Source organism: Vulpes vulpes, chromosome 8 (assembly GCF_048418805.1).
Source record: "Vulpes vulpes isolate BD-2025 chromosome 8, VulVul3, whole genome shotgun sequence".
Lineage (NCBI taxonomy): Eukaryota > Metazoa > Chordata > Mammalia > Carnivora > Canidae > Vulpes > Vulpes vulpes.
The window spans coordinates 7,841,572-7,853,542 of record NC_132787.1 but is presented as its reverse complement, the minus strand read 5'-3'; the positions used below and the strand labels follow the sequence as shown (position 1 = coordinate 7,853,542).

General features: G+C 42.6%; 1 long non-coding RNA gene across 1 annotated transcript in view; it reads left to right on the top strand.

The window, feature by feature from the left end:
• Positions 1 to 867: 867 nt before the first annotated feature.
• Positions 868 to 11,971, top strand: part of LOC140599821 (uncharacterized) — a 68,959-nt gene continuing 57,855 nt past the window's right edge. The window contains exon 1 of the long non-coding RNA XR_012002813.1: positions 868 to 970. This is a non-coding gene — a long non-coding RNA (uncharacterized lncRNA). The remainder of the gene's footprint in view (positions 971 to 11,971) is intronic.

Below are 11,971 nucleotides of genomic sequence, written 5' to 3'. Positions count from 1 at the left end.
AAGGAAAATATTTGCCCGTGGGGTTGAAGACGGAAAAGAAATATGTAAAAAGAAAAGAAAAGAAAAGAAATATATAAACAACAGCTAAAGGTGAGGATTTCAGGCTGTGCTCACCAGGAGGGAATCTGTGAATCTCTGCCTTGAATATGGCTTCTTTCTTACATCTTAAAAATAATCCTGGGAAGGGGTGTCATGTAATATCCTCACTTTACAAAGAAGAGACCCGAATTGAAGCTCAGAGATTAAATAACTTACTAAGGGAATACATAAATACGGGAAACACGCATAGTTCCTGCACACAGGGAATGCTACATACAGCATGTTGTTGGTGAGTTATAGTAAATCAGAGGAGTATTTACAAAATGATTTGATAGCTACAATAGATACATGATCAGTTTGATATTTTATATATATATATATAAAATATATATATATATATTTAATGGTCATATAAATGTGTATACATACCCACACAGGAAGAAGACCTGGATGGGCACGTACCAAAGGTTCCACTAGGAAGGTCACTTGGGTGTCTCGGTCAGTTAAGCTCTGACTCTTGATTTTGGCTCAGGTCGTGATCTCAGGGTCATGAGATCGAGCCCTGGGTGTGGAGCCTGCTTAAGATTCTCTCTCTCTCCCTCCCTTAAAAAAAAAGTTCTACTGGGACTATGTCTCTGGAGAGGAATATGAGATCAGTGGGAATAAGGGACTTAGTCTTTCCTAATATTATTCCTTGTTGTTTGAGCTGCTTAAAATGAGCCCGTGTTCATATACTACTTAACTAAAAACATAAATATCCATATCCTTATACAGTCAGTGTGCTCGAGAGGGATTTGAATGCAGACCTAGTATGCTTTGAACTATGGCCCGTGTCATCTGGGGCAGTCATGGAAGCACCATCATACTCCGTCTGGGGCAGCTGGAATCACTCACTGAAGTGCCCACAGCTCTTTGTTTCTGGAGAAAACAGGTAACTCTCTCTGACATTTTTCATTTGTGATTTCGGTTTTGCCTCTTTTTTTTTTTTTTTTAAGATCTTATTTATTTATTTGAGAGAGTGACAGAGCAAGCATGAACAAGGGGCAGGGGGAGGATGGGCAGAGGGAGAGGGAGAAGCAGACTCCCCTCTGAGCAGGGAGCTGATGTGGGGCTTGACCCTGGGGTCATGACCTGAGCTGAAGGCAGATGCTTAACCACCTGAGCCACCCAGGCGCCCCTCGGTTTTGCCTCTTAGTGCTAACTAAAGGATCACAAACCAAAGCCCTCACTCGTTAAGCTGGAGAATGAATGCAAGATGACCTATTTTGGCAACTCAGTGGTTCCGGGAACTGCAGTCAGCCCGGGTATGATGGGTTTGTGTGTCATTCTCTAACTCGAATTTCCAGGATCTGGCTCCTGCCATTTGGCGAGCTTGCTGGCTGCACCTGTCTGCAGTGCTGGGCCGGACGAGTCCCTGGATCAAAAGTCTGTTGAAAATGACAGAGCAATTCTTACGATAAGAAAGAGGGAGAAATTTAAGATACTTCGGGTTGGTGAGCAGCCTCCATATCATAAAACACTTAATTTTTGAGGTGGGGCAAGTGGAATTTCAATGGCATGGTACATAATCACCCTCTAGAGGGACAGCGTGCACATGTCAGTGGCAGAAAAAGAAACTCACTCTGTTCTATCATGGTTAATTGTTATTAACGATTTAAATATTGCCTTATCATATTACACATTTCTGCCCACATCTAGTGACCTACATACATAAGGAAGTCATTAAGCACTGGGTTTTTGATCTAAATAATCCTTCCTTTAGGAAAAAACATGCATAAAAGCTCAAATTGAATCCTGACTTAGAATTTTTTTCACTGGGTTCTATTAGGAGATCCCTTTTTGAGGCTTCCAGATATTTTAGAGTGAGAGGCAGAAACATTAATCTTGGCAACATACCAGTGATGCTGGCAGACCAAGTGCATTGTCTCTGTTCCCTATAACAAGTACTTACTGGGTTCCTATCAGATCAGGCCATAGCATTGGGTGCTGTGGAGGTAAAAAAAAAAACAACAACCCAAAAACAATAAAAAAAACCCTCTTTCTTTATTACCATCTAATAGGGATATTAAACAATCACACATGTTTATAATGCAAATTAAACATTTAAAATATCATGAGCAATACGAAAGGCAACAGTGCAACAGAGGCCACGCAGAGGGAGCGTTTCATCTGGTTGTGGAGATCTGGAGGGATGTTCAGGGAAGGAGGGGGAGGATGAAGTTTCAAGCGTGGCTGAGAGAAGGGCCATCTGTTGTGGAGTCAGGGAAGGCAATGCTTTGGCTCTGTGTGAAGTCACTGTAGGACAACTACGCTGAGGCTGGTCTCGAAACCCTTCTCATTCCCACACTGACTGTCTGTCAACTCCCACAGACCTCATGTCTCGGAGGGAGCATCACACCTCAGAACTCACATGCATGAAAGAATGGAGAGGCCGTCTCCCTGGCCAGGCTTTAAGATGGCTTCGTTCCCCCCCTTCTCTTGTACCCTCCTCAAACCATTCAAAGGTGGAGTTGGGGATGAATGGAGGTGCCAGTTGGTAGCTTACAGAAGGCAGCTTTGGTCCTTTTGACCTACCAGTGCTGCACATCTGCTGGGGTTAAGGTCACCCAAGAGGAGCTGGCCGTCTGCCATCTTTGGAGTGCGGCAGGGAGGTGGCGGGTGTGACTGGGAAAGCTTGTACAGAGACAGGAGAGGCATTGGTCATTCAGTGCAAGGATAATGTTAGTGAAGGGACGTGGGGTTCAGGGTTGTCAGGGCTAAAGCCAAAATGTCATGGACGTTGCTCTCTAGAAGTGAGGTTGGTGGCATTAAGCATGCTCAAGTGACAAACATCTTCGATGTGCAAATTAAAGTTTAGGAGAGGCCTTGCCACCCTCCTTTGTGAGTGGGGACGCTTCAGAAGTGACTCAGGAAATGCAGTTTCCCATAAAAGTGAGCGGCAAGATTGTTTGTGGCCATTCGCCCCATAGGTGTGAGGCAGTTTACACAAGAAATGGTTCACAGGGTAAGTGTCAGTGTCCTAAAAGTTTGCTTTTACTTTTTTTTTTTTTTTTTTTAATCCATATCACCCAGACTGAGCAGCACATCTCTGCCTTTAAGCCAATTCCCAGTGGAGCCAGGAGGCCAAAAAGCAGCTGGTTGTTAGACACAGTGTTGAGAAAGGTGCTTAAACTTTCTCTTGGGCTGAGATGGGAGCAGAAGCATGCATCCTGCAGAAATGAATCCTGGGCTCCTCTGGAAGGAGAGAAGTTATGAGGCGTGCGTTACCACCTCAGGTCATGGATGTTTCTTATATTTGTGTGATAAAGTCCCTAAGTATGTATTAGCCTATTTGTTTGCTTTTTAAAATAAACAGTATAAAGTGGATTATAATTTGTCTAACCTTGGCTATTAGGAGGTGCTTTAAGTGTCTTTCATGGAAGGGAGTAAGAAACGAGGGAGGTACCAGAGACTAGGATCCTATACTTTACCTTAAAGCTCAAATGTGTTCTCTGAGCTTTATTTAATTGTCTTTACAGGCATCCAATGTGGATGCTTTTTTTTTTTTTTTTTTTTACTACTTTCACTAGTTTTAATATTTTTAAAAATATTGACAGTGTCTTTAGAAATTATTCTGTATCATTTTGGGCCACCTGAGTGGCTCAGTCAGTTAAGCATCCAGCTCTTGATTTTGGCTCAGGTCATGAGGTCCTGGGTTGTGAGATTAAGCCCCATGTTGAGCTCCATGCTCAGTGGGCATTCTGCTTTAAGCTTCTCGCGCCTTCTCCCTCTGTCCCTCCCTCCACTTGTGCGTGCCCCCCTCAAATCAATAAATCAATAAATAAATCAGTAAATAAATCTTAAAAGAGTTTTCTTTAAAGAAATTAATTTTGTATCATTTTAAGGTGCTAGATTTTTAAAATAAAATTTTAATCTTTTTATTTCAAAAATAGGCTTTTTATTTCAGAAGATAGGTCATTTTATGTAATTTTTTTTTATAAAGACATAGGCTTTTTTTTTTTTAAAGATTTTATTTATGTATTCATGAGAGACACACAGAGAGAGGCAGAGACACAGGCAGAGGGAGAAGCAGGCTCCTCTCAGGGAGCCTGATGTGGGACTTAATCCCCCAACTTGGGATCACATCCTGAGCCAAAGGCAGAAGTTCAACTGCTGAGCCTCCCAGGGGTCCATTATGTAAATATTCTTGAGGAAAATAGAGAACTCTCTCAGACATTTTTCAGTTGTGATTTTGATTTCCACTCCATTGTTAACTATTTCTAAAGGGTCGCACACCAAACCAACACCGCTAGTTAACCTGGATAATGGTGCAAGATTAACTATTATGACAGTTGAGTGATTCTGATAACTGTGTTAACTCCAAAAACCGCATGAGTCAAGGGGGCAAGTGAAATCCAATATGGAGAGTTTGGTGAAGTGAAAATATTAAATTATTTTCCAGTACCTATGTTGTTATCTGATTACCTAGCACTTTCCTTTATATCAATTCTTTCTTTATATCTTCAAAATAATAATTTCTGGGGTCTGCAGTTTGTCCAGGGAAAATAACTTAATCTCCGGTCTTTAAAGCCCAATCAGAATGCCAGCAGTTACCTTTATTTACCTGAATTTATCAGGTATGTGAAATTTAACCCCAGGGGCTACACACACAGCCTTCTGACATTTATTGTCTTGCTGAAAGGTGAGCAGAGAAACAGCTTTGCTGTTGCCTCCATGATTTTAGAGATTATCTCTGGTCGACAACTGACCTGGACCCTAATGCTTTTTTTAGGTGGTTGTGTTTGTCTAGACAGAGCCAGGCAGAGATAGCATCATTCCCACCGCGCCTGATTTAACTTGGCCTTGGATGATATCACAGACAGGGTTGGAACCTTTCACAGTAGATTACATCAATTTAACCATTATTTCAAGATTTTATCTTTTTGTTTGAACAGCTTAGCTCCAGAGATAACATTTTATAGACCCATGCTCCTTCTACACAAATGTTACTGCCATTTGGACCTATTCTGATGTCTCTCCCATAGACAATGGATTTTACTGAGTCATCCTTGGTCTGGTTTTCCCTGATCCTCACTGGGTTATTTGTGATAGAGCTGGGGCCACCAGTGAAATATCTGGTTCTTGGCCACTGATTTTATCTGTACAAAGCAGACCACAATAGATAAGGATGAAGTGTTTACAGAACCTCTTCTTCGCCGCCATGCTGGAGAGCACAGGCTTAGGCAGGCTATTAGGGTGACAAATGTATGGGAGGTGTGACGGGGTTTGTTGGCATTTAATTTGATTCTGATTACATGATTACCTTCAGTGTTATTTGGATAGGATAAAATCTCTAAAGTAATGTCCACAGAAATAAATAGCTGATTGATAAAACAGTTTTGGCTGGTTCTTTTACCCAGATTTCTGGACAAAATCTAGTGGTAAGGGTTAGGCCGTGACACTTGGGTTCCCGGTGAGAGGGTGCCAACGTTTCATTCTTGAGATGGTGTTTATTTCCCACTTCTTATTTGGCAGCAGAGAACAACTCCCCTGGGTCAATAGAGCCAGAGCAATTTGGAAGGTCAAAATTTAATATATTTAGAGCCAGAAGAGCCAATTTTGACAATTTAAGCAAAAGATTATTTTCTTTGAGTATAGACTGTCTGTCCAAGAAGACTCAAATTCTGTGCATGGCTATGCTATTTTGCTTTGACTGGCTGACTTATAGGTTCTGGTTTCAACAGCTCTCCCCCGCCCAAAGTAAAAATATTGACACATATGAATTCAATGAGATGATTAAGGAAAGGGGGTGGATAGGATGGTAGGGAGCAGAGTCTGCGATTTTATAAACATCCCACTGCTCGGAGAGGTCTTGGGCACAACTGAGGTCTTCTAGTGGGAAAGGAAAGCATCCTGGGTAGCTAATGCAACTCTCCACTCTTGTTCTGCTCTGTTAGCTTCTCTCCTTCTCTGAAAGCTCTAGGTGGTGCCACTGCTACCTCACCACAAAGTGTCACATGCGTGCTTACCTCCTGGCCCGCCGTGTTCTGGTTCTCATGGGGCTCCTGTTCTCAGTGATGGCTCCGGACTTACTGGGACTCCTGTGTGTACCCTACCCCCAGGACCAGAAGACATGCCATGATGTCCTGGCCTCGATCCAGGCCACTTCAAGCCCCAGTAAAAACCTGAGCTTAAAAGGGGGGCATCGGGTGTGAACTAGCAGACTGTACACTTGATATAGGAATTAAGAAACCTGAGTTCTCTCCCCAAATCTGCTCTGGATTTGGACTCTCTGGTTTCCGAGTGCCAATTATTTATGTGTCATATTGCTTGGGCTTTTTATGAAGCTGTTCTTTATCCTTTTTTTTTTTCTTAAAATTGTTTTAAAGATTTTATTTTATTTATTCATGAGAGACACAGAGCGAGAGAGAGGCAGAGACACAGGCAAAGGGAGAAGCAGGCTCCATGCAGGGAGCCGACATGGGACTCGATCCTGGGTCTCCAGGATCATACCCCACGCCGAAGGTGGCACCAAACCGCTGGGCCATCGGGGCTGCCCTGTTTTTTATCCTTAATACAACCCTCCTGTCTAACTAATTCAAGAACATTGAGTTCCAGGTACTGAGGTCAGTGGAGGCAGTTGGAACCTCCTCGGTCTGGGCTCCTTATTTTTCTGTGGAAGGGCTGCCACTAGGGGCTCTTCACTTGATAGTACTGAGATAAGGTGTGGATGGCTCCGCTCCTTTTCCTCTCTCCACATACACTATGGGCTGCTCTACCATGTGCTACATTTTAGAGTGGAAGCCTGTGGTTTTCCTGGTACTGTCCTTGACTGGGAGGATTAGTATGGCTAATTCTGGGACTTGGCACCAGGAAACCCACCTCCTCCAGCCTGGTCCTTCTCAGTAACGAAGCTAATATTTTTATCTATGTCTGCCTTAGTTTTTTGTCTTATCCCTCATTTAGTTTGGAACTCAGTGGAGAAAACAAAGATATACTTTATCGGGACCCTCTTACTGTGCCTGATGAGCAAAGATGAATAAAATTTAGTCCCTACTCTCAGGAAGCTCACAGAGCATGGGGAGAGGTAGAGATAGGTGGAACTGGACACAAAAAAGTTGTGAATTGATGTAATGAGGCAGGGTGGGGGGCACGCAGTGTAGAGTGGAATTCAAGAGCTCCCATTCTGGACTCATTCAACCTTGGCTGCATTCCCAGATGTGCCCAGGACTAGATGAGTGACCCTGGGGGAAGTTACATTACTCTGACGCCTCATTTTCTCACGGGTGAAATGAGGATAATAACAATAACCACCTCCCAGTGTGTGGTAAAATTTTCAATGAGATGATACATGTAAATTGAATAGCACAGTGTCGAGCATGCAGAAAACTGGCTAAAAGTCTTACTTTTTAGCAACTGTTATGATATATATGCTGTGGAGTCACTCTTCATGTGAGTTCTATCATCCACAAAGAGGTAGAAAAGAAATTTGTCCATGTGGTGGAACGATGATGATAAGCAGAGCAAACCCCAGACTGTACTAATATACTTTTTTTTTTTTTTTTGAGGATCACTCTGTAGGTTCTACTTTGCTTTTTGCTAATAAGAGTTTGTGTTCATTGAGTGGACATTACTGTCCTGATTGGTGTCAGGCAACAGAGGGAAGAACAATCCTTGAGTAAGTATGGCAGCAATCCGTATTTGTTTACTACTGCAACTATTTCCCAAGTGCAAGAGAAGGAGAGAATATGGAAAAGAAGAGAAAAGGCAAAAGAAAAGAAAGAGGAAGAGAAGGGAAGGAAGGAGAAGAGACCAAAAAAAAATTACGATTCAGTTCCTTCCCATAAATATGGCTGTGACGAATTTTACATTACTATCACCGAAGTAGTGAAATAATAGTAGTATAATAATTCAGAATTGATCAGAGGAAGTCACATTCCAGATTAGGATGAACAGAATGTAGGTGGAAAGAGGGTAAGCATAAAAGAAGAAGGGGAAAAAAAACCCTCATGGAAAAAGATGGAATCGAGAACCCGACTCTTCTTTATTTGCTCATTTTTACTAAGGTGTCTGTCATCTTACATTTCCATCATGCCACACTAAAGCTCATCCCTACGTTTTCTCATCCATACCATTTTGACAAGAGACTCAGTCTCACGAGGTGACTTTGTTCGTATTCAGGTCCTGCTCCTGTTTCAATGTTCTGGTACATCCATGACTTTGCAATGAGAACCTGTGATAGTCCTCTTTAAGGATGCCAGCGTCCCCTCATCTGGTTATGGCCACACTCCTCCTTCCCCCACTCTTCCCCTTGGCTGCTTTATTCCAGCCTCCTTCTAGCTCTTCTTCAAGCATGCTTCTCCCTGCGCGGAATGTTCATGCCCAGGCTTTCACACTTCTCACGTCTTCAGTTCCTCTAGGTCTCTGCCAATGTCATCTTATTGGACTTTCACTAACTGTTTTAGCTGAAATGGGACTCTTCCCCCCCCAGTTTGCCCCTCTGTCTTTCCCTTGCTGTATGAGTCTCCAAATCCGTGATCACCATCGGACGTGGTGTACGCTTGCATATTTACTTGCTGATTACTGTCTTCCCATCTTGCATTAGGTTGGGTTTCCTAGAAGCAGAGATTGAGGGTAGGATTCAAATGCAAACTGAATGAATGCTGTGCAGGAAAAACCTTCTAGGGAGGGAGGGAAGCTGGAGAGCATAAGGGAAAGCAGTCAGGCGAGGGGATGGTGTCAGGCATAGTCTAGTCTTGGGAAAGAATTTGTGGTGCCTGAATGGTACCTGGAGACAAGGGGCTGGCCTTTTGTGCCCTGTAAATTAGTCATTGGTTGTGGACTTAGGGAGAGGGCACTGTGACTTCCTGGCTGAGGCAGCACCCCGCAGCTGAGGACAGCTCTCTTGGGAATGGGAGCCATTGGGAGCTGGGAGCCAATACACAGAAACAGGGAGAGGATGTGCTGACTGGATGAAGGGAATCTGAGATAGGCAACTGAATGACCTCCCACACACCTCGCCACAGTATTATCCATGAGATCTGGAACTTGATTTTTTTTTGTTGTTGTTGTTTTCATACTGTACCTCTAACACTCAGAACAGAGAGAGCCTGGTACATAGTAGGTCTACAAGTATTTGTTGAACAAATTCATATACTTGTTGAACTGTATATGAATGATAGTTCTAGAGACAAAGGTGAATGAGACAACATTGGGAAGGCTGCCCTGCCCTCATGGGGCTTATGGTCTAATGGGAATTTCAGATAAAGGCAATTAAAACACAGTTGGGTAAGTTTTGTCATGGGAAAGTAGAGGGAGTGAAGAACCCACAGTAGGGGCATTAACGTCCAGAGTTTCGGAGAAGCAGGTAATATAAACCCTGTGGTTTGGTCTAGGGCTCTGTTTTCCAGGATAATTGAGGGACTCCCTTGAACATCTAGTAATTGGCTCTTTTTTTTCTGTCTCTCTAAAAGAACCAGTGTGGTATTTGGGTTTAATGCTCAGTAGGGTCTGTTTATAAAAAGAGAACTCAAGCGCTCTAAGGACTATAGATACCACAGTGATACTTTGGCCTCAGCTGATATTCTGTAAACCCTGGTGATGGATTCAGAGTCTGATCTACCTGGGAGATTCTATATTGGATGGACACAAACTACCTTTCCCCCCCTTTTTTTTTCCAGTTGTGTATAAAGTTCCCTATATTTTAGGGAATGATGTATGTGTGTGTGTGTGTGTGTCCCTGGGTACAAAAGGTGGTGAGAGTTGGCTTCTGCAGTATCTTCAGCTATAATATGACTTTCAGTGTTTGAGTCATGTGCCTTAAGATGCTTTCATAATCCGCCTTGAAAAATGGGAAAAATAGGTTTTGGTGAAATATAAAAGGGCTATTGAAATGTCACAGGGTGGTTATGTAAGTGTGAATTATATAATGCCTGAAGGTAGGGGCTGGAGGGGTACATTGTTAAGAAATTTCTAGTAATTTGAAGACTGTCAAAACAAAAATGTTCTTGGGCATTATTGTGTTTGTTGCTAGCTTTTGGCTGAGCTATTTTGAGGGTTGTTAGCCTTGTGCAGGCTGGGCAGTTAACCTGAGCACAGGGGTGGGTCTCTGGCTCTGAATATCCACCTCTGCCCCATTCTTGCACTGCTTCTTTGCCCCTCAATGGGTGCTCTTGATTGGCTGCTCTCTCACCCACCCCTTGGAACAGTTGCCTTGAGGCCTGCCATATTTAGTGGGGCCCACCCTGCTAATTTAGTTTTCCGGCTTTGTGCTTGAATTTCTTCTAGATTTAGAGCTTTGATTGAAGGGATATAATATATCAGAAAACTAGGTGGTTTGATTTACCAAATACTAATTTTTTTGTAAGATGATAGTTCCCTAAGTGCTAGTTAGTTATTAAATATGTTTTATATAAGTTTGTTGAGTGTTAGGATACTTGTGAAAATAAAGAGTGGGTGCACATTGCCATGGTTCGTAAATTGAATGCTGACCTAAATTATGGTGATACTGTGCAATGGGAAGAGTCCTGGATGAGGAGACAGGAGAGACTGGTTCTTGGTACTGCTTAGTTGAACCCTTTGGCAAGATGTTGACCTCTCTTAGCCTCAGTTTCTCCATAAGACTAGATAAACTTTAAGAATCCTTTTAACTCGGGCAGCCCAGGTGGCTCAGCGGTTTAGTGCTGCCTTTGGCCCAGGACCTGATCCTGGAGACCCAGGATCAAGTCCCACATCGGGCTCCCTGCATGGAGCCTGTTTCTCCCTCTGCCTGTGTCTCTGCCTCTCTCTCTCTCTCTCTCTCATGAATAAATAAATAAAATCTTTAAAAAAAATCCTTTTAACTCTATGAGATTAGTTTCTGGGTCTACATAGCTGGAAAGCTTGCAAAATCATCAAGGATGTGTTTTCATTCAGGTATCTTAATCTCCTAGAACTTTGGGTCAAATATGGACTTGTGAAGACTGGAACCAAGCAGTAGAGGCTCCAGACGATGAGACACCCTAACTTAATTTTGATCAAATGTTGTTGTTGGTTTTTTTTTTTTTTAAATGAAATAGATTACTACAATAATAATATGCTTGGGTGAAGGGCACTGGCTCCAGACAAAGAGATTGTTTTTTGGCTCTCCCAGTTCTTATAAGGGAAAGCTAATATTTTCATCAGAATTGGGATATGTTCTCCCTTGGGAAAGCCCATGCCACGTAAGCCAACACATATATTGTCTTGGGGCTTAAAAGGAAATTCTATGCTGGAGACAATCAGAAATGTTCACATATTTCTCTTTTCTTAAGCAAAACCAGAGCTTCATCAACAAGTTTGGGAAGTTGTCCTATTTGAGTTGTTTTCCTTTTCAGAGGAGGGGTGTGTGCAGTATTGGATACAGGGAGAAAGATTTTTTCCAGGAAGTCTTAATTTTTTGGGGTGATGGGGAGGAAGAACCCACTTTTGAGGCATAACGGTCATAAAATACCATTTATGTTAGGACCCGTATTTACAAATGCTGTCCCTTAGCAGATAGGCATGGCTGTTACGTGATGGCCAGTTACACTTACTATCTCTTGACAGCCAGAGACACCATTAGGGCCATTAACAGTTGCATACAGGATGGAGAATAAAATAAACAGAAAACGGGATAAACAGAAAAATGCAATCAAGTGGAATTGTCATTAAAGGGACGTTGAATAGGGGCTGAGTGCCTTAGTCATTGGAGTTATTCCATCAGTCCTAGATCAGAATTACCTTCATACCCTCTTTGTCCCCCCAACATGCTCAGGTACTCCAGTTAGAGTGGGCGGCACTCAGGTGATCTACAGGTAAGGAAACAACCCAGTCACATGGACATTTCCATACGAGGGCTTAAACTGGACACTAAGACATTTTGTACAATTTCAGGCTTGTTTTTTCAGCATGATAAACATGATTTAAAAGTGAAAAAGAATTCATTTTAAGTACT